Source organism: Monodelphis domestica, chromosome 2 (genome assembly GCF_027887165.1).
Source record: "Monodelphis domestica isolate mMonDom1 chromosome 2, mMonDom1.pri, whole genome shotgun sequence".
Taxonomy (NCBI): Eukaryota; Metazoa; Chordata; class Mammalia; order Didelphimorphia; family Didelphidae; genus Monodelphis; species Monodelphis domestica.
In genome coordinates this window covers 513,451,044-513,478,305 of record NC_077228.1, presented here as the reverse complement: position 1 = coordinate 513,478,305, position 27,262 = coordinate 513,451,044, and the positions used below count along the sequence as shown (strand labels likewise).

Here is a 27,262-nt window from a genome sequence, read left to right as displayed (position 1 = left end):
ATCCCTAACAATCTCTTCTCTGTCCACTCTGCGGAAAGGAAAAAGGCTTCCTCGGGGCCAAAAAAGGGGTAGAAACAGCTAGCTAGCAAATGAAATCTGGGGAAAGTGAGGCAGTCAAGCTGAGAATTTATTGTACTTGACTATATGAATTTATTACAAGAATTTTATTTTTCCCCATGGGGGAGAATGCTTGTGAAGTGAAAAAGAACAAATAAAAAAACACCTTTAAAAAGAAAATGGGATAGATAGAAGAGACCAATTACATAAAATTATTTTGATATATTAGTTTAAAAAAAATCCCTACCCTCTGTCTTGAATGGATACTGTGTATTGGTTCCAAGGCAGAAGAGGTTTGCCATTTCCTTCTCCAGCTCATTGTACAGATGAGGAGACTGAGGCCAATGGGGTTTAAGTGACTTGCCCAGGATCACCCAGGTCACATTTGAACCCAGAACTTCCCATCTCCAGGTCTGGCTCTCTAACAGTCTAGTGGACCTCACAGTTTAAAACAAACAAACAAACTATCCTGTTTTACCTAGGATTGGAGCAGGAAGGCATCTAGAGGTGGGAGTATCACTTAGTCCAACCCCCTCATATTAGAGATGAGTAAACTGAGCCCCAGAGAGTTGGCAGTGGCTTAACTGAGGTCTCCCAGCTATTTAAGTGTCTGAGGCATGATTGTGACTCTGGTCTTCTGTCTATAAATACAATGTTCTCTCTTATACAAGCCACTCTATATTTAACTTGAGGTTTAGTAATAAGACAATTTGCCTCCTGTACACTGGAGGACCTGAGTTCAAATCCAACTTCCAATATTTATTGGTTGTGTGACTCTGGACAAGTCACTTAACCACTGTAAAATGAGCTGCAGAAGGAAATAGCAAACCACTCCAGTGTCTGTGCCAAGAAAGTTCAAATGAGATCATAGAGTCGGACACAATGGCAATGACTGAATAACAAAAACCCCATGGAATCTTTGATTTTATGGGTGCTCAGTGCTGTTGGGAGGAGGAAGTTGACTGAGAAAGAGGGAAGGGACTAGCCCTGAAAGGAGAGAAAGGATAGGATTTACTGGGCATTCACTACACAAGGTGAAAAGTGTTAACACCACCTCCTGGAGAGCCTGCTTTCAGGTTTCCGAAACAATGAGATGAATGGAAAAGCAGGATTGGCTTGTTCAGGAAGAAAGGGTCACCTCCGACGCCCGTTCGTGCCCACCATTGTCCGAGGTACAGACTACGGAGCAGTCCCGGTTCCAGAATCCACGCGCTGCCGTGCCTTACATCACCTGTCCTCAAAATGTGTGGTCAGAGAATGAAGATCCGTATATTAATCATCATCTCGACGGGCAATTTGAAAGGAGAATGGATTTTTCGAATGGACACCCATTGCCCTGCCCAGAGTCATTGGCCAAGGTGAAATGTACCAGGCCAGCCACAGTCTTGGGCTGAGACGAGAGAGTTGGCCTGGGTCAGACCCGGGGCCCAAGAATCCCCAGGAATCTGGGCTGCCTGGACGGTCCCGCTTGTTCCCCGCATCCTACTTTCCCATACTCTGACCTCACGATGCACATATGGAAACCACCTACATCCCACAATCCTCTTCAATATCTGTGGACAGCAACTGACTTTTGAGCTTGTGGGTGAATGGGATCAGAACCAGAAAGGTACGATATTTGGGTAAAAAGAAGGAAGATGGCTAGAGAGCCCCCAATTTTACTAAGGAAGCTTCACAGAATTATAAGTCTACAGCTAGAAAGGAGACTAGAAGACCATTGAGTTCAAGCCTCTCGTTTTACAGAAAAGTAAACTGAGGCACGAGGAGGTACTATTCAAGACACTGATCCCTGGTCCTCTGACTACAGAGATGATCATTCCATTCCATTATTTGGAAAAGAGGCTACTGAGAACTCAAAACAATTTGGTGGCTTCTTTTTATAGACTGGTGAAAACATCCCCTGAGGCTGGACCGAGACCACAAATCATCACTGGTGAATTTATTACCAGCCGAGAAACAGCCATCAGGTCAGACTCAGAATAAACCAGGCTGGGGCCTCTGGGGCTGAGTTCTCTGCTCTCAGCTGTCCAGTGTTCCAGCCCTGGACTGAGTAGGCCTGTGGGTTTAGGGCTGGCATCATGCTGGAATTGGGGTCCCTCCGCCCTAAGTACTCTCCTAGAGCTGTCAGCCAGTCAAGAAACATTTCTTAAGCATCTACTACTACGTGCCAGGCACTGTGCTGAGTGCTGGGGATTCAGAAAGAGACCAAAGACGGTCCCTGCTTCAAGAAGCCAGGGGTGCCCGCTGCATCCATGCCCTTCTTCCTCTTGGCTCTCATCTCTTCTTTGGTGGAACCTGGGTCAAGCCGGATGAGGAAACCTCGAGGTTTATGGAGTTGTTTCCCACTATCATGGGCCGTTTCTCCCGATTTGTGAGTCCCTGACCAGGATTGTCATTTCATGAGGGACCCCAAGACTTTGCTTACTTCTATCCACTCTCCACCAGCAGCCTTGCCCCCAAGCAAGTACCCTAGTCTCCACCCACTCCCAATCTCTTCACATTCTGTCTTCCCTTACGAGCCGATTTCTTCTTTCCTTCTATCCTAGCAGTAAGAAGGAGCCATGGGAGCTTCCTGAGCAAGAGGGTGACATCTTATGTTTTAGGAATACCTGCCAATAGTTTGGCAGGTAGGGGGAGGAAAGATGGGAGAGGAGAGACACCAGAGGTAGAAAGACCACTTAGGAGCCCCCTGCGGAAGGCTAGGCAACGGGCATGGTGGCAGAGTAGAGATGAGGGGGCAGAAGGCAGGACCAGTTGGTCTTGGTGACTGATCAGGCATGATGGGAGAGAGAGAAGGAGTGGTCATTGCCTGATTTTGTCTGACCACTCTTTGTGGCACTTGTTAAGGGCAAGTAATGGGTCTTAATGGAAGGGAGCATTTCTATGGAAAAAGTGGCCCCATCCAAGAAACCACAGATCTGAAAAGAATCATCCCAGTGCCATGGTCAAGCTGACAAAGATGGTCCCATAACAGAAGATGGAGCGGCTGTCAGAGGTGGACAAAGAGGAGGAGAGGGAGGGAAGCTGGCATGGAGGTAATCTGATCAAAAGGTCTTAGACCAAAAGCTGGAAGAGGCCCTCAGAGGGCCCCCTTTATTTTATAGAGGAAACTGAGGCTGGGGAAGTGAAGCCTGTGGCCCCAATGTCACACAGAACCAGCCAAGGGTAGAATGGTCCACATCAAGCCTTCCTTCACCCACAGTGGCATTGTGGCAGCCCTGCCCTCTTCCTCTTTGACCAGCATCCTTGGCATCACAGAGGGTTCCAGGCAATAACATTTTGGCACCTCAGACTATCAGAGCTTCTGCTATAAGAGGGAAAGACTCAGGGGAATCTGAACTAGAAGAAGCTTGACTTAATTGCTCCCACCCCTCCATCCATCTTGGTGCCTCTCACCATCCCCACTGCTGCTGCCGCTTTTCTCCCTGCCTTAACAGGAACCACTCAACACCCCCAGACCTGACCTCCCTCCCTGGAAGAGTTAATCCACTCAATGGTAGATCGCCCCTCTGGGGCTCAGCTCTCCTGACTGGTGATCGAGAGATGGCAAACTCACCTTAACCATTGGATCTGGCCAACCCCCAGCCATTCCCAGGCAGCCATACTCCAGAAATCATGCCACCTGTGCCACCTCTTGCCAAGTAATAAAATCAGTGCCACCCCTGCTTTTGGAAAGAGTGTGACAATCAATCACGCTTGCCTCTCTCCCTACTGAATTCTAACCTCCTTTAGGGCAGGGGCTGTCTTTTGTGTGGGTGCCCAGAGAGCCTAGGACAGAGTGGTGGCTTAATTCCTAGACTTCTCCCCTCACCACTCCCATGGAAAGGGGCGCCATATTTCGATTAAGAGCACCTTCCATTTACACTGGGTAGAGCTTCGGTTCTGTGTGACCCATCCACAAGGGCTACAAGTCTTGCTTGAAAAGCTGGTCTAGAAGTTTCTGAGGGATGACGGGAGCCCCCAGGGGACCCAGGATGAGGGGTCTGTTTGTTTGTTCTGGGTCTCCTGGTGGCTAGCTTGATTGGGAGATCATCCCAGATGTGCCCTCAGCTGATTGAAGCTCAGTTCCCATGGTCAGAGCCAGGTTTCAGGCCCGAGGCACTAGCCAGAAGGTCCAAGGGCTGGGGGTGCTCTCAGGGAGTTCAGCCCCTCAAGAACACCCCACACTTTGAGGGCAATGAATAAACCCTCGTCTAATTCAGGCGAAAGCCCTTGTTTGGCCATCAGCCTTTTTAACAAAATCATGTCGGCTTTTCAAAATATTTTCTCTAATAAAGTATTTTAACTATGTATCTGTTTGGACTATTTATAATTTAACTATTATCCCTTACTGAATTTGATCTGATTCCAGTTATTTGCTGCATTTTATAGGCTCAGAGATGGAACGACCTTAGAAGTTGCCTCTCATTTATAGACTCAGAATTTAGAGAGATTTTAGAGGTCAATCAATCCAACCGTTCCATTTGACAGATGAGTAAAACTAAAGCTTAGAGGTTTTATGGTCACACACCTGGCAAGTGTCTGATTTAAACCGAGCGCGGGCAGATTCCAAGCCCGGTAGTTTTCCATCCTAGGACACCGACTCTCATAGGAGGGTAACTGACTTGCCCCAGATCATACAAGCAGGAAGCAACACAGGCCCTCTGATTTCCCTAATTTTAATTTTTAAATTTAATTCCCTAATTTAATTTATTCCTAATAGTAAATAATAAATTCAATTCTCTAATAATTAAAAAATTATTTTACTTTATAGGCAGCTAGGTGACACAATGGATAGAGGGTCAGGGCTAGAGTTGCAGGGACCTGGGTTCAAATATGACTCTAGACACTTCCTAACTGGGCAAGTCACTTCACCCCCATCCATCTTTTTTTTTTTAAAACCCTTACCTTCCATCTTGGAGTCAATACTGTGTATTGGCTCCAAGGTAGAAGAATGGTAAGGGCTAAGCAATGGGGGTGAAGTGACTTGCCCAGGGTCACACAGCTGGGAAGTGTCTGAGGTCAGATTTGAACTCAGGATCTTCTGTCTCTAGGCGTGGCCTTGTCCTTCTATCTTAGAGTGGTTACTGGAACAGAATGTTGTTAAAAAGTTTTTAAAAAGTGTTTAAAAAATTAAAAAAATAATAATAAATTATTACTTTAAACAGGGAAGGGGAAGAAACACCAAAGTGAGGAAATCCAATGATGGGGAAGCTAGAGATGCCTTTTCCCTTCTGTTTTCCTCCTCCAAGTTCCCTGTAACCGCCTCCTAAAACAGATTTCCCAACTCAGCCCCAGATGGTGTCCTTGACCTGTAAGACAGCCCCGTGGGAAAGGCTGCTGGTTCGGTACCTAAAACCATTTGCTTCCGGCCCCTCTTTGGTATCACAGGCCTCCCCTGGGGAGCAGCCGGTTCGGTTCTCCAGACAATTCAGGAGACCAGTCAGAACTGGGCCATTTCTTCAGGGCTGAGAAGATTAAGTCCCCACCAGAGCCCCTTTGTGGGCTAAGATCCACAGCCCACAGCGTAAGGAACTTCCTGATATTCTTGATTGGCCAAACCTGGGCAATTCCAGCAGTAGCTTCATATATATGTCGACTACAAGCTCTCTGAGGGCAGGAACTGTTTCCCCCTTTTGATTCTGTGTCCCAGCACCTAGTACAGTGCCTAGCAAAGAGTAGCTGCTCAACAGATCCTTGATTGGTTTCCTGTTTTCCTTACAACAGCTTTGTGAATTAGGTCTTTTAAGCACTCCCATTTTACAGATGAGGGAACTGAGACTTCGGGGAAACTGATCTAATTTGTCTAGTTTCAAGGCTAGTAAGAGGTCCAACGGCTATTCAAACCCAGGTTTTCTGACTCTGAGACCAGGGGCTCTTTCTTTCAGGGACATAACAGGGACCATCAGAACTATTTTCTGGGATATGGAAATTTAAAGAGTGCAAAAATTGAACACAGGTCCTCCCTGAGCAGAGGAGGAAATGAGGGGAATAGAGCTCTGAGGCTAGCTGAGAGGGGAAGAAGAAGAGGTTTTGGCTGTGTAGACAGAGAAATTCCTCTTTGGTTTTGGTTTTATAAGATTATATTTATAAGATTATTTATAAGATTATTATTATAAGATTTATAAGATTATTTATATAATTATTATTTATAAGATTATTTATAAGATTTATAAGATAAGATTTATAAGATTATTTATAAGAATATAAGATTACAAAAATGAATATTATGGAAAATTTTAAAAATGAGCTAGAAAAAGCAATGGCAGACCACTCCAGACACTGACTGTGTGACCCTGGGCAAGTCACTTAACTCTGTTGGCCTCTCATCTGTAAAATGAGCCAGAGATCACTGCCAAGAAAACTGCAAATGGGATCAGGAAGAGTGGAACACAACCCCAAAATGACTTAAAAAAAATAACAAACTCCTTGGACTTTCGTGTACCTTGGGTTCCTTACCCGTAAAATGAGATGTCTGCGCCTATTACAGAGATGCTGCTGCTGGCTAAATCTAAGTTGCTGTGAGGCCTCTCCTGATAACATTTTCACTGCTCACATTTCCTAATCCTCTTTCCCCTACCTATGGCTCTCCAGAGTTCTCACCTGCCTGGGAATCTCTTCAGGGATCAGTGAACAGGGAAACTCTCTCAGTAGGAACAACACTCACTGCCTCGTCTTTCACATAATTCTAGTCGAAATGGATCAGCCGGCTTTTATTTATTAAGTACCTATTCTGTGCCAGGCACTGGACTAGGCATAGCTGCAAATAGTTCCTGCCCTCAAGGAGTTTACATTCTGAATCTCCTTTCTGTTGACTGAGCCTTCAAGCCCTGAACAGTAATATTAAAATATTATTTTTAATATTTAATAATATTAATTTTAAAGTATTAAATTTAATATAAAATTCTATAATAAAACAATAAATTAATATAAAATCAAATACATTTAAAATTAATATTTATTATTAATTTAACAAATATAATAAAATAAAAAAATAAATATTTAATAAAATATAGAATAAAATACTATTAAAATAATAATAATAATAACTAGTATTTATATGTTGCTTCCTATATGCTAGGCTCTACAAATAGAGTCTTATTTGTTCCTCATCACCACTACTTAGGGAGATATGTGTTATTGTTATCTCCATTTTACAGATAAGGAAACCAAGGCTGACAGGTTAAGTGACTTGCTCAGGGCCATACCACCAGTAAGTCTCTGAGCTCAGGTCTTCCTGACCCCAGGCCAAGAGTCCTATTCATTCTACCACCAGCATCCTTGAGAGCAAGAAGCATCTTTTGTGTAGATGGCACACTTAGTAGGCTTTCAAAAAATTCTTTTTCATTTATTCATTCATTCATTCATTCATGCTCTGCATGTGGATATCTCTTCATCTGGCTGCTCTCTCTAATGGGGCTGTTGGGAGGATTAAAGGACATCTTGTATAAGAGGCATTTTGCAAACCTTAAGGCACCCGACAAATGTCAGTCATTATTATCTTTATTTCAGTCTAGAGATGGGTGAGATTTGTCCGCCCCCTCAGACGGTGCTGCAATTCCTAAACAAAAATAGCCACCGTTTTCTTTTGACCTCTAGCATGTTTGGGAACCCATTTCCCAATGACTTAAATACAAAATAAAAACCGTCCCCTTGGATGTATCCGGGTGGGACGTCCTGACCGCCTAGCATCTCCCATAACTCTCACCTCTTCATAAAATTCTTTAAAAAAAAAATCCTCCAAGGACCAATGTTTCAATTTCCTTTCTTAGTCAGCCTTCTGGAAATCAGGATAATGACAATCACTGATATTTATTACTCAAGTCCATTGCTTTATTCCTCTGTGTGACCTGCAGCAAATCAGGCCAATGGAAAATGAGTGGGTTGATGAGATGGCTTCTAAGATCCTTTCCCAATCAACATCTACTACACGATTTGACTCATGATAATCCACTGTTGGAAGAGAATTTCTCTCTCCATTATGTTGCTTTGTTTACTGTCATCTCGCAGTGACCTGGAGGACAAAGACCACTGAGTAAATTCAGGGATAGATAAACCCTCAGAGAAAGGGAGTTAAAGAACCAAGGAACCACCGAGACAAGAAACTGATTCCACCAGCACTGCCCCTCTGGGCGGCCCAGGCAAACTAAGAAATTATGATTGGTTCCTGAGATGTGACGTGTGAGAGCTGGTGGGTGGAGAAATGCGCTTATAAGTGGAGACCAGGTGGTCTTTGGGGGTCTTCTTGCTGGAGAGTTGGAGGCTGGAGGAATCATTGTCCAAGTTAGCCACAGGCCCATCATGGCGGCCAATAGATTAGTAAGCTAAGGACCTCTCTATCTCTTTCCTAGCTTTCTTTACTCTCCTTTACTCTCTCTTTACTACTCCTATTACTTTGATTTAATAAAGTTATTAAGCTACTATCAGCCTCTTAATTTTAATTCTAATTATTATAACTAATAATAATTTTAATTATCATACCACTCAGACACTGTCATAAGAGGTGAGATTTGAAACCAGGGCTTCCTATATCCACTCAGGTTGAGCACTCTGAGCTCAAATGAGGAAACTGAGGCAAAGAGGGTTAAATGACTTGCCCAAGATCATATGCTGTGAGTGAGGGTGGTCTTATAGTTGGAGGTCAGTCATTTGTCAGCCTGTGATCTCAAAGAAGTCCTTTAACCTCCCCAAACTCTGGTTCTTCATCTGAATGATGGAGGTAATGATGCTCCCTATTACTCTCAGAAAATGTGAAAAAAGCTTTTTGAAAATGTTAATGTGCTTGTTGGTGGAGTTGAGAAGGGGTCCACCTCTTCTGGAAGCAATTTGGAACTTGGGCCCCCAAAGTCCATAAACTGTGGGCATTATTTGACCCATCAGTGCCACTGATTCTAAGCCTCCACTCCAAAGAGATCAAAGAAAGACTTAAAGGGCCGTGCAGACAAAAATATCGATAAGAGATCTGGCCGATGAATGTGATGGAATATGACCGCGCTGTAACAAATGACCAAAGAAGCCCCAGAGGTCTTGCAAGAACTGCCATGGGCTGATGTGAGCAGAACCATACAATGAGGTTGGTTGCTGTTCAGGCATTTTTTCCAGTTCGGTCCAATTCTTCATGACCTTATTTGGGGTTTTCTTGGCAGAGATACTAGACTGCTTTGCCATTTCCTTTTCCATTTTCCAGAGGAAGAACCCTCAGCAATGGGGTGAGGGGACCTGCCTTGGGTCACACAGCTGGTAAATGTGTGAAGCTGGATTTGAACTCAAGATGAGCCTTCCTGATTCCAGGTCTGGTGCTCCCTACTCGCTGGAACAGAGACGGACGAGGTTTTAGAGAGGAACACCTTGGAAAGACTTTAGAACTTTAGACTTACTGGTGAATTCCAGAGGACTGGGGAGGTGAACCCCCATCTCTTACTAAAGAGGTGACGAACTAAAGTGTCCCCTTTTGGAATGGACAGAGAGGAGCTTTGTCTTGCCTGACTGGATTTCTGGTAGAAGGGTTTGATTTTTTCCTTTTCTCTCTTCCTTCTTTTTTTTTTCTTTTAAACCCTTACCTTCCGTCTTGGAGTCAATACTGTGTATTGGCTCCAAGGCAGAAGAGTGGTAAGGGCTAGGCAATGGGGGTGAAGTGACTTGCCCAGGGTCACACAGCTGGGAAGTGTCTGAGGCCAGATTTGAACCTAGGACCTCCTTGGCTCCCCTTTATCTGCGGTCTCCCTTCATTAGAATGTAAGCTTCTTGAGGGCAAGGGCTGGCTTGGTTTCTGCTTGTATTTTAATCCTCAACAAATTCTTGTTGACTTAATTAGGGAAGGAAGAGGTGAGCTAGGGATAGATAGCCATAAAAAGAAAAGAAAGGGGGAAAAAAGGAAGAAAAGAGGGTCACTGAAGCATTTTTATTTATTTTTTATAAGCCCTTACCTTATCAATACTGTGTATTGGTTCCAAGACTGGTAAGGGCTTAGCAATGGGAGTTCAGTGACTTGCCCAGGGTCACCCAGCTAGGAAGTGTCTGAGGCCACATTTAAACCCAGGACCTTCCATCTTTAGGCCTGGCTCTCAATCCATCAAGCTACCCAGCTGCCCCCCTAAAGCATTTTTTTTAACCCTTACCTTCTGTCTTAGAATCAATACTGTGTATTGGCTCCAAGGGAGAAGAGTGCTAAGGGTTAGGCAATGGGGGTTAAGTGACTTGCCCAGGGTCACACAGCTGGGACGTGTCTGGGGCCAGATTTGAACCCAAGTCCCCTCAAAGCATTTTTAAACTAACGAATAGAAGAGAACAGAAGGAAGTGCAAGCAAGCAGGACAGCTTTGACAATTATATATTAAAATTATGAGAGAGGGTGTCACAAAAGTCCCAGTGTTTGTTTTTAAGTTTCAAATTGCTTTCCAGAAGAGCTGCATCAATTCTAAGTGTTAATAGCTTAAAACTCCATGAAGACTTTTGGGACACCCTGGAAACTGGTGAGGAAAGGAACCCTGTAGGATTCGCAGTTTCCTGTATAGTCCTCTCTATTCTATTTTCTATATGGAAATGCATTTAATTTGGTATATAAAATTCAGATTTTTTTTAAAAGGGAAAATTAACATCATCAAAAAAGAAAACTGAAGAGTTCCAGGTAGACACACGTTAGAGTTAACACCAGGCAGCTCAGCTTTGTAGACCACCTAACAATTACTCCTTCCATTCCAGATGCACTTCCTGGCTAGAGCACCTGCCACATGCCTTACCCTGGTCCCTCTGACCAGAAGATGACAGCTTGAGAGCTTGAAGGGCCCTCATAGGTCATCTAGGCCAACCTTCTGGTTTTAAATGAAGAAATTGAGGGCTTATGAAGCTGGGACTTGGCCAAGGTCCCCCTTAGGAAGAGTGGGAGGGTCAGGAGTTGCTGATTCTAAATCCAGCCACTATACCATACTGACTTCTGGATGTCTAGTACCAGCCCGCCACCTTTCAGAACCTTCTCTTTTGTAAGCATCATCATTTGAGGAAGACTCAAATGTCAGGATCAGCCGCCATGCTAATGACGGTTCATCCTGAAGGAATGAGGATGGGGAAGGCTGCTTCCCCTCTGGGCACTTCTCTAGGGATCTGCAGCCTGTGCCCAGAGAGAAATTCCTGGTCCAACTCATTTTCCTGCCACTGTGCAATCAGACTAAACAGCAGCTGAGGAGAGAAGTCTAAGCAGGGGGTTTTACTTGCCTCTCCAGCTAGGGAGCCCATGATAGAAGCTGGTTCAGAATCAGTCTCCTCCTGGATTTTTTTCAAGTTTGAGATGAGTGAATGATTGAAAATTCATTCATTCATTCAAAATCAGTCCCTTATTTTTAACCTCTAGATATTTTTGGCCAGGATGACTGCTATCATTTCTCCCTTGAACTTCTCCAGACCCTCCACAGTGCTGCCCTGAAGTTGACCATACACTCAATGGGAAATAGGAAGGTTAAAAATAGAGACAGGGTTCTTTCAATTCCAGAAATTTATGATTTGAAGGCAGCTGGGTGGTGCAGTGGATAGAGTGCTGGACTTGCAGTTTTGTTTCTTTTCTCTTCCTTCCTTCCTTCCTTCCTTCCTTCCTTCCTTCCTTCCTTCCTTCCTTCCTTCCTTCCTTCCTATCTTCCTTCCTTTCTATCTTCCTTCCTTCCTTCCTTCCTTCCTTCCTTCCTTCCTTCCTTCCTTCCTTCCTTCCTTCCTTCCTTCCTTCCTTCCTTCCTTCCTTCCTTCCTTCCTTCCTTCCTTCCTTCCTTCCTTCCTTCCTTCCTTCCTTCCTTCCTTCCTTCCTCAAATGATTCTATTCTGAGCATTTGTCTGAGTTCAAATCTGGTCTCAGATACTTACTGTGTAACTCTAGGGAAATCATTTTAATTTCTGTTTGCCTCGATTTTCTCATCTGCAAAGTGGGGGTATCTGTAGCATCTACCTCCCAGAGTTGTTGTGAGGATCAAATGAGATACTACTGTATTTGTAAAGTGCTTGGCACATAGTAGGCATTTAACAAGTGCTCGTTCCCTTCCCCCTCTAAAGTCTAAAGAAATCATCACACTGCTTTCCTCCTGTTTTCTGGGAAAGGCTGACTTTGAAACCACATACCAACAGATTAGGGACATGTTGAAACCAGCCCAGACTGCCCTCTGTTAGCTGATCCTCTCAGTTTAACAGAGACTTCCAGAAAGCTAAAGAAAAAAACCGATTATTGGCCAAGGGAGAGAGGCAACATCTCAAATGGAATTTAGATGCAATTACGCACAGAGGGATGATTAACTTACTATCTTCTTCCAAGTACATCAGAATAGACTCTCCTTCACATTCTGGTCAGCATCCACCTGCCCTGCTACCCAGTCCCTCCCACCTCTTCCTCTGGCACCATAATCAAATCCATGTTACCATTGCTTCTGGGAAGACCATGCCGATTCATTACCTTATGGCTGCCCTCAGCATCCCTGTGACTTCTCAGACCAAAACAGCCTTCCTAGGCCACGTCCCCCTTTGGAATGGACACTTCTTAGAGCGGGATTATTTGGATTCTCCATTTCTGGCCCCAGAATAATGCCTGGCGCATGGCACCCAGTTAGTAAACACTTTTCGTTCATTCATCATCCATCGTATCCTTCCATCCATCAAACCTAACTGGAGACCTATCAGGGCCAATAATGAAGACGAAGCTGAGGCATATAATCACTCGTTGTGTGGCACGCTCAAAAAATCGGGCACCCCCTATTCATGCCAAGATAGCTTCTGAAATTCAGTTTTACAGTCAGAGGAAAGATTCTGGGGGCCTCCCTGGCTGATGCCTGGGAACTCCATTCACACATCCCATCTACTACCCTCAATGAGCTCCAGAGAAGGGGCCACACTCTTGCTCTAGGGAACCACGTTATAGCATCCAAGGGAGAGCTTTCCAGTCAGTGAAAGGTCTTTATCTACATCACCAGCTCATTTGAATGTACAAACAACTGTGGAAAAGAGGTGCTATGATTATCCCCATTTTACAGAGGAAGAAACAGAGGCAGGCAGTGGTTGCCAGCTAGGAAGCATCTCGAAGTCCTGACTCTAAGTGACTTATCCAAGGTGAACCCCAGGACAAAGGCTCCACATTTAGTGTTTAGGCCACTTCACCCTGTTGCCTCTTAGACTAGGGGTCTTTTCTCAGGATCCCACCATCATGGCAAATATGAGGGTTCCTATTGTCTTCTTAGGGGTCAGATTTGAACGCAGGACCTCTTGTCTCTAGGCCTGAGCCACCCAGCTGCCCCCTCCTTTTTTAATCTCGGTGACTGATGATGGCTGGCTGAAAGTGGAGGCATTGATTAGAAGAGGGAAAAGACCAAAGGCAGCAATAAAAATAGAAAAGTCAAAAATGTTTAAAGGGAAAAAGCCAAGCTGTGACCCCCAGAAGGAGGGCTGAGTCCAAGAGCCGTGTTAAATCAGGCTGTCAGTGACCAGATGTTCAAGTGGGGGAGCCAGACTTGAGGAGGGTGAGTGAGGTGGGAGCCACAGCAGCCCGGTCACCACACATCATGTCCTCCCGGTGTGAAGGACGTCATCATTAGCAAGCACACCAGGTTATGACCCCATGTTTTTTTCCCTGCCACGTGGGAGCATGGGTGGAGCCAAGATGTGAGGAAAAGAGAAGCTTCTCTGTGTAAGAAGAGCCAGAGGAGAAACAATGGAATATTTCAGAGTTGACGAGGAGGCTAAAAAGGGGAAGTTAGAGCTTTGTTTGGATAAGAGCAAGCAGCTAGAGATTAAAGCTCGCCTAGAAAATCCTCAAAAAAAAAAAAAAGTCCCTTCTAAATCCTTTGGGAATGGCCTGGAAACCTCCTGACTAAGAAGTCCTGGGGCAGTGGATGGAGAGGAGGGTCTGGAGATGGGAGGTCCTGGGTTCAAATTTGGCCTCAGACACTTCTTAGCTGTGTGACCCTGGGCAAGTCACTTCACCCCCATTGCCTAGCCCTTAGCACTTTTTTGCCTTGGAGCCAAAGCCAGAGATTGGTTCTAAGATGGAAGGTAAGGATTTAAAAAAAAATTCACTATTATCATAATATTTTAAATATGTAATATTTCTAAATGTTACAATGTATTTATATCATTTAAAATAAACATTTAATATATTTATAACTTAAATAAATATTTCAAAATATAACATTTTAAATAAATATTTTAAAATATTATAATGTAATGTTTTAAATAAGTAACATTTTAAAATATGACAGTTTAAATAAAGGATACTTTAAATATTTTAATATTTATTATAAGTAATTTTCTAGAATATTATAATATCCTAATATTTTAAATAGAGAAAAATGTACTCAGTGCTGGTTCTGCCTCTCTTGGATATCTTGGATGCCTGGAGGTAGCTCCCTAGTGGAAGTTCCTGGAATTGCAGGCAAAATGCTTATGAGGAAATAAAATAGTGCTTGGTTTTCTAAATCAAGGCTATAAGTTATCACCAACTACCTTAAGTTGGTACAGGTTTAAAATAATCATTAAGCTGTTCTAGGAATTCAATGTTTTTACATTCATTCCATCATCAGTTCGCCTTCAGCCCTGACCACACCTGGGGAGGAGAGGGTGGGAGATACTATTTTTTTGAACCTTACTCTTGAGCTCTCTCTTTTCAGCCCTAGACCCTAGGATAGACCAGATTTTGTTCTATCTTGGCCTGGATTCACATTCTTCTCCTCCAAAATCCAAGCCAATGAGAGAGGTGTGGGGGATGGGGGAGAGTAAGGAAAAGTCTGAAGGTATCTATGGATTTTGTTCAGGTGAGGAGGCACAAGACACGGCTTGTGAAATATTTATAACCATGCTCTTTGTGGTGGCAAAAAATTGGAAAATGAGGGGATGCCCTTTGATTGGGGAATGGCTGAACAAATTGTGGTATATGTTGGTGATGGAATATATTGTGCTCCAAGGAATAATGAACTGGAGGGATTCCATGTGAACTGGAACGACCTCCAGGAATTGATGCAGAGTGAAAGGAGCAGAACCAGGAGAACACTGTACACAGAGATGGATACACTGTGGTACAATCAAATGTAATGGACTTCCCTACTGGCAGCAATGCAATGATCTAGGACAGTTCTGAGGGATTTATGAGAAAGATGCTATCCACATCCAGAGAAAGAACTGTGGGAGTAGAAACACAGAAGAAAAACAACTGCTTGATCACATGGGTTGATGGGGATATGATTGGAGATGTAGACTCTAAATGATCACCCAAGTGCAAATAGCAATAATATGGAAATAGGTCTTGATCAATGACACATGTAAAACGCAGTGGAATTGTGTGTCAGCTACGGGAGGGGGGAAGAAGGGGAGGGAAAGAACGTGAATCTTGTAACCTTGGAAAAAAAGACAGTTTGTGAAAAGGAATGGAGGAAGGGCATGAGGTATTGTGTGGAAGAAACAGCATGATGGCCAGTTTGGTGCGACCTTAGAGTGAGGGAAGGGCAGGGGCATTCATAAGGCTGGGATGAGAAGGGCTTTAAATGCCCCCCAAGAGCAGAGTTTGTATTTGATTCCAGAGGCAATCAGGAGCCCCTGGAGTTTCTTGAGAGGGACTGAGTGATATGGTCAGAATTAGACTTTAGAATATTAATTGGAAGCTGAGTGGAAGATGGTCTAGAGGGGAGACTAGAGGCTAGTAGACCAATTAGAGAAGAGGATGGCTATTGGAAATGGATATTTGGGCAAGGGGGAGGGAAGAGTTGAGGATGGCCAAGGTTATACAGCTGAGTGACTGGGGAGATGGTGGGGCTCTCAAGAGAGATGAGGAAGTTAGCAAGAGGGATAGGTTTGGGGCTTGCTGTATATGATATACTTCTGGTATAACCAGTTACAATCCAGGGCTCGAGGGCAGGGGAGAGCCTAGGTCACGCTATGGAAATATGGGAAGAATCTACAGAGATAACTGAATCCCTGGGAGCTGATGTGGTCACCAAGAATGAGAAGCAAAGAGAGCCCTGGGCAGAGCCTTGGGGACCCATTAAGGGATACAATATGGATAATGACTATGAGAAAGTGTGATCACAGAGGTGGGAGGAGAGCCAAGATAGAACACTGTCATGGAAACCCAGGAAGGAAAAAGCATCCAGTGGTCACTAGTGTCAAGGGGTTGCAGAGGAGTGGAGTGGAAGGAGGAAGACTGAAGAAAGGCGATTTTATTTAGCAATTAGATGACTGCTAACTTTGGTGAGAACAGTTTCAATGGAAGGATGAGATCAGAAGCAAAGAATCAAGAGAGCATTTTCAAGATCAGTGACACAAGCTTGAGAGGATGTGAAGGTCAAGGGAGAGCTTTTTAAGGGAAGAGGGAGAGGTGGACATCTGCGCATGTGGATGTGCTACAGACATCCCTTTGGTAGACAAAGGACAACTGACAATTAGGGAGAGGGGATAATTACAAGCACAGTCTACAGAGGACATGAAAGGGAGCAAGAGGAAGTGTTGGTGTTGGTGAGGAGAAGGAGCACTTCAATCAAGCCTGAAGAAAATGGGGAAAAATAGCAAGTGGTTTTGAATTGTAGAGTGGGGGAAAGGAAGAACCTCATGGTGGATAGCCCTCATTTCCTCACGAAAGTACGTGGGAAGGGTGAGAAACTTGAAAAGAGAGCAGAGGGTCTGGAACAGCTGCTGTGGGAAGTTTGATTGCTGATTAGACAGGCGCAAGAGGATTGCCAAGGAAGGCTAGCTAACATGGCACAATGTTTTGCACACACCCCTGTGATTTCAGTGGCCATGGGAAATATCAGCTAAGGAGACCCTCTAACGATGCAAGGAGCAACTTCTAACCTTAGAGAGTTGCTGAGAGCACCGAGAAGCTAAGTGTGACTCCTGGCTCAGGTGGTGCAAAGATACCAATTTAGGTGTGATTTCCAGAAGGAAGGGATTTCACCCACCATCTGACTCAGCCATAGCCAAAAGGAATCTTGACTGACACATCCAACAAGCTTCTATCCAGTAAGAACTTCAGTGAGAGGAAGATGATGGTCTCCTTGGATAGTCTATCCAACTTTTGCATACCTTTAAGTGGTAGTAAATTTTTCTGGAAATCACACCGAACGTTGGGGTCTTTGCAACATTGACCTAGCACCTGTGGCTTTGTCTCCTTGATTTAAGCAGAAATACTCATTTCTATGCAACAACCCTTCCAATACCTGAAGACCTTCTTATTCCTCTTCTCCCCTTGTTTCTTCTATTCTCCAAGCCCAATATCCCTAGTTCCTTTGGTCACTCATGCCTAGAGTTCTTTCCCTTTTCATTTCTGTTTCCTGGATTCATTAGCTTACAGACTGATCTGGTGTACAGAAATCCAGGAGCTGGGCACAGACCCCCAGGAGGGCAATGATAGAAGAAAGGGCTTCATACGCCAAGAGACTGATAATAGCACTTTTTGAGGTAACAAAGAATTGGAAACAAAATTGGCAGCCATTTGTTGGGGGACGGCTAAGTCATAGTATGTGGATGTAATGGAAGATTATTGTTCTCTAAGAAACGATGAAGATGAAGAAAGCAGAGAAACATGGGAAGACACATGAATGGATGCACAGTGAAGTAAGCCGAGTCAGGGAAAGTCTACATATGGAAGACAATGTAGATGTGCGTTCAGTTGTTTTTTCAGTTGTGTCTGGCTCTTTGTGACCCTATTTGGAGTTTTCTTAGCCAAGATCCTGGGGCAGTTGGCTATTTCCTTCTCCAGCTCATTTGACAGATGAGGAAACTGAAACAAACAGGGTTAAGTGACTTGTCCAGGGTCACAAAGATAATAAGTGTCTGAGGCCAGGTTTGAGGCTAAGAAGATGAGTCCTTCTGGCTCCAGGGCTGGTGGTCTATCCATTACATCACCTTGATGCCCCAATATAATATAAACAAAATCAACAGCAGCAAAAAATCCATGGCCAAATCTTCTATAGTTGTCAAAACTAAGTGTAGTCCCAAATCTAGATAGGAGAAGACACCTTCCTCCCTTCCTGGGAGAGGTGGGGAACCTCAGTGTAGAACTCTGCAGACAATGTCAGCTGAAGCACTGATTTGGTTGGAAAGGATTTTTTGCATTCTTTCTTTTTTAAATTTTTTGTTATAAGGATCATGATTGGGGAGGAGAGCCTATTGGGAAACCAACATTTTTAGAAAGTCACCTCTCAGATGCCTTTCCACCTGGGGCATCCTTCCTGATTTCTTCAACATTCTCCCTCTTTCTCTTCAAATTCATTTTTTTTTAAATTCTCTAGAACTTCATATTTACTCATCTGATCTATGGTGTGTATCTCTCCCTACTCCTCCTTCTTTAGATCATAAAAATATTGCCTAAGCTCACAGAACTAGGAAATATCTGCGGTCAGATTTGAATCCAGGACTATATTTAGACATGGCTCTAGATACAAAAACTTCCGTAAAGGCAAGAGCTATCAAATGTGTTTGTACTAGAGAAGCAGCCTTAAGAAAGTAGATGTGTCTATTTATTGACTTGACTCAGTTTCTCTCTTGTTCTATAGTTTTCTCCTGGCTCCTGCACAGGATCTTCCGCAGGGCTGGGGAGGAGGAAGTTTTTTTTTAAGAGCTTCTTAAATAGATCCCCATCTCTGTGAATGCTGTTTTTCCAAGAAAGTGTAGGTCATGACATAGGAAGTGAGGCCTGAGACTCAAGACTGATTCAAGCTAGGTCAGCAATCCTCATCCCCAGGCACAGGGGAGCCTGCATTGACTTGCTGATATCATCTGCTTCTTCTGGCCTGACTCTTCCCTTCTCCCCTTGCATGAACATTCCAAGGCTAAGAGAACGGGGGAAATATGCTGTGTTGACTCATTTGGGATCTTCGTTATCTGAGAAGAGATGTGCACACTTTCCTGGAGGACAAGAGACCAAGAGCATCATGTCCTCCCTCTTCCCGGTGATGGGCAGATAATTGCCTCTTGAGGTTCTCAGCTCTCACAGTAAGATTTCAGCTGTGAACAGACTTAATCTAGAGAGGTTCTGGCCCTGTGACAGATGGTCCCACAGAGAGTAAACAGAGAGAGAGAGCACTTAAAAAAAGCAAAACAAACTACAGCCACAACTGAAGGAGACTACACAAGAGAGGCAACTCCTTGGCAACACAGTGTCAAGATACTCCTTGATGTCCTGTTATTTTGAAAGTGGATGAAGGGGGGAGCTGAGTGCTTCAGTGGATCCCCAGAGATGGGAAGACTTCAGTTCAAATCTGGCTTCAGATGCTTCCCAACTGTATGACCCTGGATAAGTCATGTAACCTCCACTGCCTAGCCCTTACTGTTCTTCTGCCTTGGAACTAATATACACTATTGATCCTAAGACAGAAGGTAAAATTTTTAAACCCTTACCTTCCATCTTAGAATCAATACTATGTATTGGTTTCAAGGCAGAAGAGTGGTAAGGGCTAGACAATGGGGGTTAAGTGACTTGCCCAAGGTCATATAGCTAGGAAGTGTCTGAGGCCAGATTTGAACCCAGGACCTCCCATCTCTAGGTCTAGCTCTCAATCCACTGAGCCACCGAGAAGCCCCCTAAAGTAAAAAAAAGAAAGAAAGTGGGGTTTAAAATATCTATCTATCCACCCATCCATTCATCCATCCATCCATCCATCCATCCATCCATCATCTCTCTCTACATACATATGTATATCTGTCTATCTATCTATCCATCCATCTGTCCATCTATCTATCTGCCCATCTGTCCATGTGTCTATCTCAGAAATATCCTGATCAGAATAGCTTTCCCTGAATCATTATTCAAAGCCCAAAGAAAGATCTAGCCCAGGCTAACAGCCCCATAACTGAACTCGGATCCAGGTTGCTAAGCCTTTTTTTAAAATCAGAGACACACATCTTATCAGCTCATCTCCTCATGCGTGTCTCAGGAAGTTAACAGGCCTGAATGTCTGGAGGCAGCAGCATGTGTGAGCACGCGTGATCACCAGTGTAAGCCACAAGTACTGGCAGGACTCGAACTGGTCAGGGCCCGCTCCATCGATCCCCCATAGATGAGGGTTGAGAAAGATTCTGCTTGGCTGGGAGTGGGGAAAGAATGAAGTCATTCCTTCGTTCATCAGAGAGTGGGCTCGTGCTTGTGATCACGAATGAAGGAATGAATAAAAAAACACTTAATAAGGCCTGCTCCTTCCTAGGACCACGAATGCCTCATGAGCACTGATCGTGTGCCAGAGCCACACTGAAGAAAAAGCAAAACAAGGCTCTCCCTCAAGGAGCTTACATTCTAACGCCGGAGACAACAGAGTAAGGGATTGTCCAAGGATTCATACAAAATAGATACCAGGTGAAACTAGAATCTGGAAAGACTGGGAAAAATCTCCTCTAGAAGGCAGTCCTGAGCTAAGCCTTGATGAGAAGGATTTTAAGGGAGAGAGGCAAGAAAGGAAGGAATTCTAAGGCAAAGGGGGACAGCCAGGACAAAGATACAGAGGTGGGAGATGGCGAGTGTCTGCTAAAGTCTTCTCTGAATGCCTCCTATCTTAGCATAAAAGTGGCTCTGACTTCTCAAAGGAATACAAACTCTGGAAGGTCTTTCCAAGCTGGAAATGCTTCAAGGTGAGCTAAGTAATGGATTAGAAGCTTATCACCAGATTGGATAGAGAGCAATGATTTTTTTTTGGGGGGGGGGGTGTCACGGTAACTGTCCAAAAACACTTTCCAAGTTAAAAGAGGGGACGTAATTGTTGACTGTGGAGGTGCTGCTTACAGTGATGAAATCATATTTTTTAAGGACTATATAGTGGAAGGAGTGCTTGACTTGGATCTGGGGCAAGATCTAGGTTTGAATCCTGCTTCTGACATTTACTATTTGCACTGTCTCTTTGCCTTGGTTTCCTCATTTGTGAAATGGGATAGGATCTTCCTCACAGGGTTTGTTTTGAGGAGGAAATTGGTCAATGCATATATTATTAGGGAAGGAGCATGGTGGAGTGAAAAGAACTGGAAACAGCGGCAAAATCCAGGCTCTTCAACTCACTATTTGTGTGATCTTGGGCAAGTCACTTAACTTTTCTGCAACTTTATTCCCTATCTGTAGAGCTTGGACAAATCCCTTTATTTCCCTGGGCCTTGGTTTTTCCATCTGTCAAATGAGCTGGAGAAGGAAATGGCAAACCACTCCAGTATCTTTGCCAAGAAAATCTCAAATGGAGTCAAGAATTGGATGGGACTGAAACAATTGAATGACAAAGGAAATTTACATATACTATCTCAGTTGATCCTCATGCCAACCTTTTTAGGCAGGTACTATTATTATCTCCATTTTACAAAGAGGAAACTGAGGGAGAGAAAGGTTGAGTAACTTGCCCAAGGTCATATAACTAGAAAATGCCTAAGATAGGATTCAAACTCAGACCTTTCTGACTCCAAGTCCCACACACTACCTCTTGTACCATCTAGATGAACTTGAATTCAAGGGAAAGGATAATAGGATCCTTGATCTACAGCCAGGAGGGATGTTAGAGATCATCTAGTCCAATCCCTTCATTTTACAGCAGAAGTAACTCAGAGAGATGAAGAGAATGGTTTGAGTTGGCTTGGTTCTACAGGGAGGAAGTAATAGAACCAAGCTTCCAATCTACATCATAGGATCCTAAATCTAGACCTAGGAGGGGCCTTACAGGGGCATCTAGCCCAACCCCCTCCTTTCACAGGTGAGGAAACTGAGGCCCCACAAAGTTAAATGGCTTGCCTGAGCCCACAGAGTTGATATGGTATGAACTGGGAAGACCTCCATGAACTGATGCAGAGTGAAAGGAGCAGAACCAGGAGAACATTGTACACAGAGACTGATACACTGTGGCACAATCAAATGTAATGGACTTCTCTATTAGCAGCAATGCAATGATTCAGGACAATTCTGAGGGACTTATGAGAAAGAACACTATCAACATCCAGAGAAAGAACTGTGGGAGCAAAAATGCAAAAGAAAAGCAAATGATTGATCACATGGGTTGATGGGGATGTGATTGGGGATGTGCAAATATCAACAACATGGAAATAGGTCTTGATCAATGACACATGTAAAACCCAATGGGATTGCTCATTGGCTATGGGGTGGGGGAAGGAAGAGGGAGAGGAAGGAGTATGAATCATGTAACCATGGAAAAAATATTCTAAATTAATTAAGTAAATTAGTTTAATTTAATTAAAAAAAAAGAGTTTCTTTAACATACTTCTTCCCAGAGTAGTCTGACTCTAGGACTCTACAGGCATTGACCTAGACCCAAGACATTCCTCTCATTTCACAAACTCCCTTCATGGGTCCTCTATCTCCTTCCTGTCTTCTGTTCTCAAACTGCAATCACCCATCATCCCTCAAATGCCCATAGGGGGAAATAATTCCATTTGGAACTAAGGAAGATTGTAGTGTGCCAACAAGCAGTGCCAACCACTTCCTCTAGCTCCCCCCCCCCCAGTCAGAAATATTCCCTCCCAAGTGGCCTGCCATCTGAATAACCGAAATGACCCATACGGATCTCCAAGAGTGCCTGCCTTCTGGGTCACTGTGTCTCAATTAGGAATGAAAACACTGGCTCTTAAACCTTTAAGATGTCTTTCTTTAAAAATTATTTCCATTTGCTTCTTTATTTTTCCCTTGAATGCAATTAATAGGTCTTTTGCCTTCCTGTCTTTTTGGAAATCTAATTCTGAATTAACAAGAAGACTGATTCATTTGTCGGGCTCAAGGATGGGTGAAGCCGACTCCTGTTTTATTTGTCTCCCTTGGTGGACTGGCTGCCTGGCATTCTCCTATTTGGTTCTTTGTAGTCATTTACCCTCTTGAAAAATGCCCTGGCTTTGGCTGCTGTCCCCACCTTCCCCTCCTTTTTGTTATCCTAGAATCTAACCTGGATTGTGAACCTCACAATTGTGAGCAGAATAGCCTCCTCCCTCAGTGCCTTTTTTTTTAAAGCCCTTATGAGTATCAATTCTAAGCCAGAAGAATCTCAGGGTTAAGTGACTTGCCCAAGGTCACATAGTTAGGAAATATCAATGGCCATATTTGAACCCAGATCCTCCCTCCCAATTCCAGATCTGGTGCCTTATCCATTGTGCTACTTAGCCACCCCAATGCCTCAGATTTTAAATAAGTTGCTGTTGTTCAGTTGATTCAGTGATGCCATTTTGGGTTTTCTTGGCAAACATACTGGAATGGTTTACCATTTTCTTTTTTCCAGTTCATTGTACAGATGGAAAAATGGAAGCAAACATGTTTAAGTGACTTGTCATGGATCACACAGCTAAGTAAGTATCTGAAGTCAGATTTGAACTCAGGAAGATGAGTCTTTCTGACTCCTGGCTCCGTGCTCTATGCCCATTGGAGCCTGCCTTTGCTACACATTTGAAGAGGGAGAGGGCCCCCAAATATGAAATCACTGGGGGAAAGAAGAGAGCCCCAGTTACTTAGGTGGCTTAGAAAAGGCTTCCAGGAGGAGACGGCACCCAAGACTAGCACGCACACTCCTAGAGAGCAGGGTCTATTTCACAATTTTTGTTTTGTTTTGTCTTTGGCCTCAATGCCTAATCTTGGAGTGCCTAAAGTATGGGAGGCACCTAAGAAATCCAGGTTCCCCCCCTTAGAAGAATCAGGGGCAAGTAGGCAGAAATCTCTACAATGACTAAATGTAAAAGCACAGATTTCTCCCCCTTGCCCGAACCCCAAAGAATTCCAACCAAATCCTGTGTGCAAGTCATTCAACCTCTGTCTGTCTCAGTTTCCTCATCTATAAAATCTTCTTGTAGGATTATATGAGATCATATTTGTAAAGCACTTTGCAAACTTTAAAATGTTAGCTATTATTATCATTATTCTTATTTATTAAAATGGCATATGAAAAAGCTGCCTGGAGTCTATCCATCTTTTGCTGTTGTTCTGTTGTTTTCCAGTCATCTCTGACTTTTTGTGGCCCTGTTTAGGATTTTCTTGGTAAAGATACTGGAATGGTTTTCCATTTCCTTCGCCAGCTCATTTTACAGATGTGGAAATTGAGGGAAACAGAGACTAGTGACTTGTCTAAGGTCACACAATTAATAAGTGTAGGAGGCTGGATTTGAACTCACAAAAATGAGACAGACCCAGCAGTCTATCCTATCACAGCTCAATTAAACTCAGGAATAAGGGTAATGCCACATAGCTGTCCCATTGTTGATGCATCAGAATTTGACTTTTTTTTTTTGTGAGGGCTAGCTCTAATCCCTGATGTCAGAGGCTCATAAGCTCACAAATGCAGAGTTGGCAGGGCCTCTCCTCCTCCACAAAGAACATCTAGTTCAATCCTCTCATTTTACAGAAAAAGAAACTGAGGCTTAGGAAGATTAAAAGATGTTTTTGGGGGGTAGCTAGGTGACTCCATGTATAGAGTGACAGTGCTGGAGACAGGAGGTCCTGGGTTCAAATCTGGCATCAGACACTTCCTACCTGGGTGACCCTGGGCAAGTCACTTAACTCCCATTACCCTAGCTCTTATTGCTCTTCTGCCTTCCAAGACAGAAAACAAGGGTTAAAAAAGAAAAAAGGTATTTAGGATCTTAGCTCTAGAGCTGAAAGAGCAGGGGTCTGATCTGGGGTCATTTGGCTTGACCACTTCATTTTATAGATGAGGAAACTAAGGCCCACAAGAGCAAAGGGATTTGCCCTAGGACACACAGGCAGTGAGTATCAGCGGTCAGTTCTGAACCCCATCCTTTGTCTCCAAGTAGCCAAGTGTGAGCGGCTTGGATGTAGCCCATGGCTGTGGGAAAGGTCAGTCTCCTGGGACTATCATGTGGCTGGCTTGGTCTAACAGGGATCAGAATGGACAGCTGGGACTTGGACGAAGGGAAGCCCATTAGTCCATTTCCTTGACTGTTTCTTGTGCATGTATGTGTGACCGCTGATTTGTATGTTATCAATGAGCCTATTTGGACGCCATCCCCACTCCTTGGGTCCAGAATTGGGCTAGCTCATTTGGGATCCTTCTCTCCACACTTGGACTTGCTCGTCTAGCTAACAAGACCAAAAGCTCACAACATCAGCTCCAGGTAGACTGGACAGGCCACAGCGGAGAGGAAATCCCTGGTGGGTAGAACAGGACCGAAAGAGAAAGTTGGGAGAATAGAAGAATTTGTCGACTTTACAATTTTGCCTCACCTTGTTTACCACCAACTCTGTGTTGACAGATAAAAAATAAATTCAAAAGGGCTATCTGGGTAATCTTTCGAACACCGGAAGGCTTTAAGACACCATGATTCCACCCAGAACCCTGCCACCATATTGTTGCCTAGGCAACGTGGTGCCTCGAGACATCAAGCTTCTTCTCCAGGGAGCAGACCAGACATCTGAATGTATACAATGTTCTCAAGAAAGGAAATTCCTGTGAACTCTCCTGAGTCTTGTAATTTCTTCCCTCCCATTTCTCCATGTAGCTGACCCATCTACTTAAGAGAACAACGGCCAAAACCAACAGCTAGTTAATTTTATGGAATGATATTAATTTATAAGAATTATTATTAGTTATTATAAGAATTAAATATGGAATGATAACTGCTCTCATCTGACCTATTCAAACAAGCTATTGACAAGGAAAAATGGAAAGTAGATAAAGGAAAAGACAAAGATATAGGCCATTACAGTTTCTTAGACAAGTCTTAACTGATACAATGCAATATAAACACCAGGAGGACAAAGGAGGCAAGAAATGGTCTTAACCAAGAAATGATTGATCGAAGAACAACATTCGTTTAAAACTGATTCACAGCATTATGGAAGAAACTTCTTTCCCCATTCCTTTGTAGAAGTAGGGGTTAATGAGTGAGGAACATTGCTTATATTTCTGAATTTTTTTGATATGTTGATGGATTTTGCTGATTTTTAAGAACAGACCAAAAAATCTCAATGAAAATGTATTTTAATAAATGTTATGGAAGAGGATGGTTGAAGACTGTGAGCAACACTGACTCATAAAAAAAGCAAAGAACGGAGTTGTGGGAAGAAAACACACCTGCAGAAAGCTTGATGTGAGATGCAACTAAGCCAGATCATCTTAAATGTATTTAGAGATGATAAAAAGAATCAAAGATATTGAAAAAAATTGGAAAACATCCATCAGGATCTTTATAACAATTTTTCTCATCAAGTAGCACAACATCTGAACTCGCCCCTCTGTCTCTAACGTGCCATATGAGGAAGTGAAAATGGCAACAAAGATGAAGTTAGGGAATGAAGCTGGACCCAATTAAGTACATGCAGAAGAAATCATGCTGGAGGCGACACAATTTTGAAAGCCTTGCAGGATCAGTTTTCAAGATATCTGAAAGAGGGGAAATGTCAAACAACTGGAAAGAATTTGAGATGTTATTATTGTCCCTTTTAAAAGGAGGTCAAGAAGACACTGGTAATGAGCACTCCTTAGGCTTGTCTTTTGATTCTTATCCAATGATGAAAAAGAATCTATATGTCTATTGAGGAAAACTTTGATGAAAAGGTGAGAAAGGAGCAGGTAAGGAGAAAACTTTTTTGACAGTTCATTAGGTATTATTTCTTTGTATATTCCTGGTGTATGTGTGTGTGTGTGTGTGTGTGTGTGTGTATGAATGTGCACGCACAACTGGTGGTTTGTATATTATTGATATCAATCAAGTTATCTTGTCCAACCGTCTCATCACAAATAGTTATTCAGTTGTTTCAGTTGTATTCTGCTCTTGGCAACCCCATTTGGGGTTTTGTTGGCAGAGATACTGAAATGATTTGACATTTCCTTCTCCAACTCATTTTACAGATGAGGAAACTGAGGCAAACAGGGTTAAATGACTTGCCATGAGTCACATAACTAGTATCTGCAATAAAATTTGAACTCAGGGCCTCCAGCCTCCAGACTTCCTTTTCTTCAAAGATCTGAGGCTAGGAGCTTAAAGTTCTGAGTAGTCAAATTACTCTCTTTTAGCCCCTCTTTGGGGCTCAGTTCCCTTCTCTTCAAAACAAGGGGACTTGGGTCCCCTTCCAACTCTAATCCTCTGCAGTTCTATGCTTTTCTCAATGGTACATCCCATCAAGAAATTCTGGGATTGATGGGCCATCGAGGAAGTGAAGGAGCACATGACCCAAGGAATAAGCAAAAAGTCATAGGATTGAGGAAGGGATTCTAGAGGTCACTTTATCTCTCAAATTACAGATGAGTAAACTGAGGTCTACAGAAGTGAGAAGACTTGATCAAGGGCTCACATCTAAT

The 27,262-nt window shown here is 43.5% G+C and overlaps 1 protein-coding gene and 1 long non-coding RNA gene across 2 annotated transcripts in view; one reads left to right on the top strand and one right to left on the bottom strand.

Moving 5' to 3' along the window:
- The window catches only part of SPECC1 (sperm antigen with calponin homology and coiled-coil domains 1), a 316,173-nt gene that overhangs the window by 57,707 nt on the left and 231,204 nt on the right, over window positions 1-27,262 (bottom strand).
- LOC103106563 (uncharacterized) overlaps window positions 25,152-27,262 on the top strand; it is a 32,487-nt gene continuing 30,376 nt past the window's right edge. Inside the window, exon 1 of the long non-coding RNA XR_463521.2 lies at window positions 25,152-26,533. This is a non-coding gene — a long non-coding RNA (uncharacterized LOC103106563). The remainder of the gene's footprint in view (window positions 26,534-27,262) is intronic.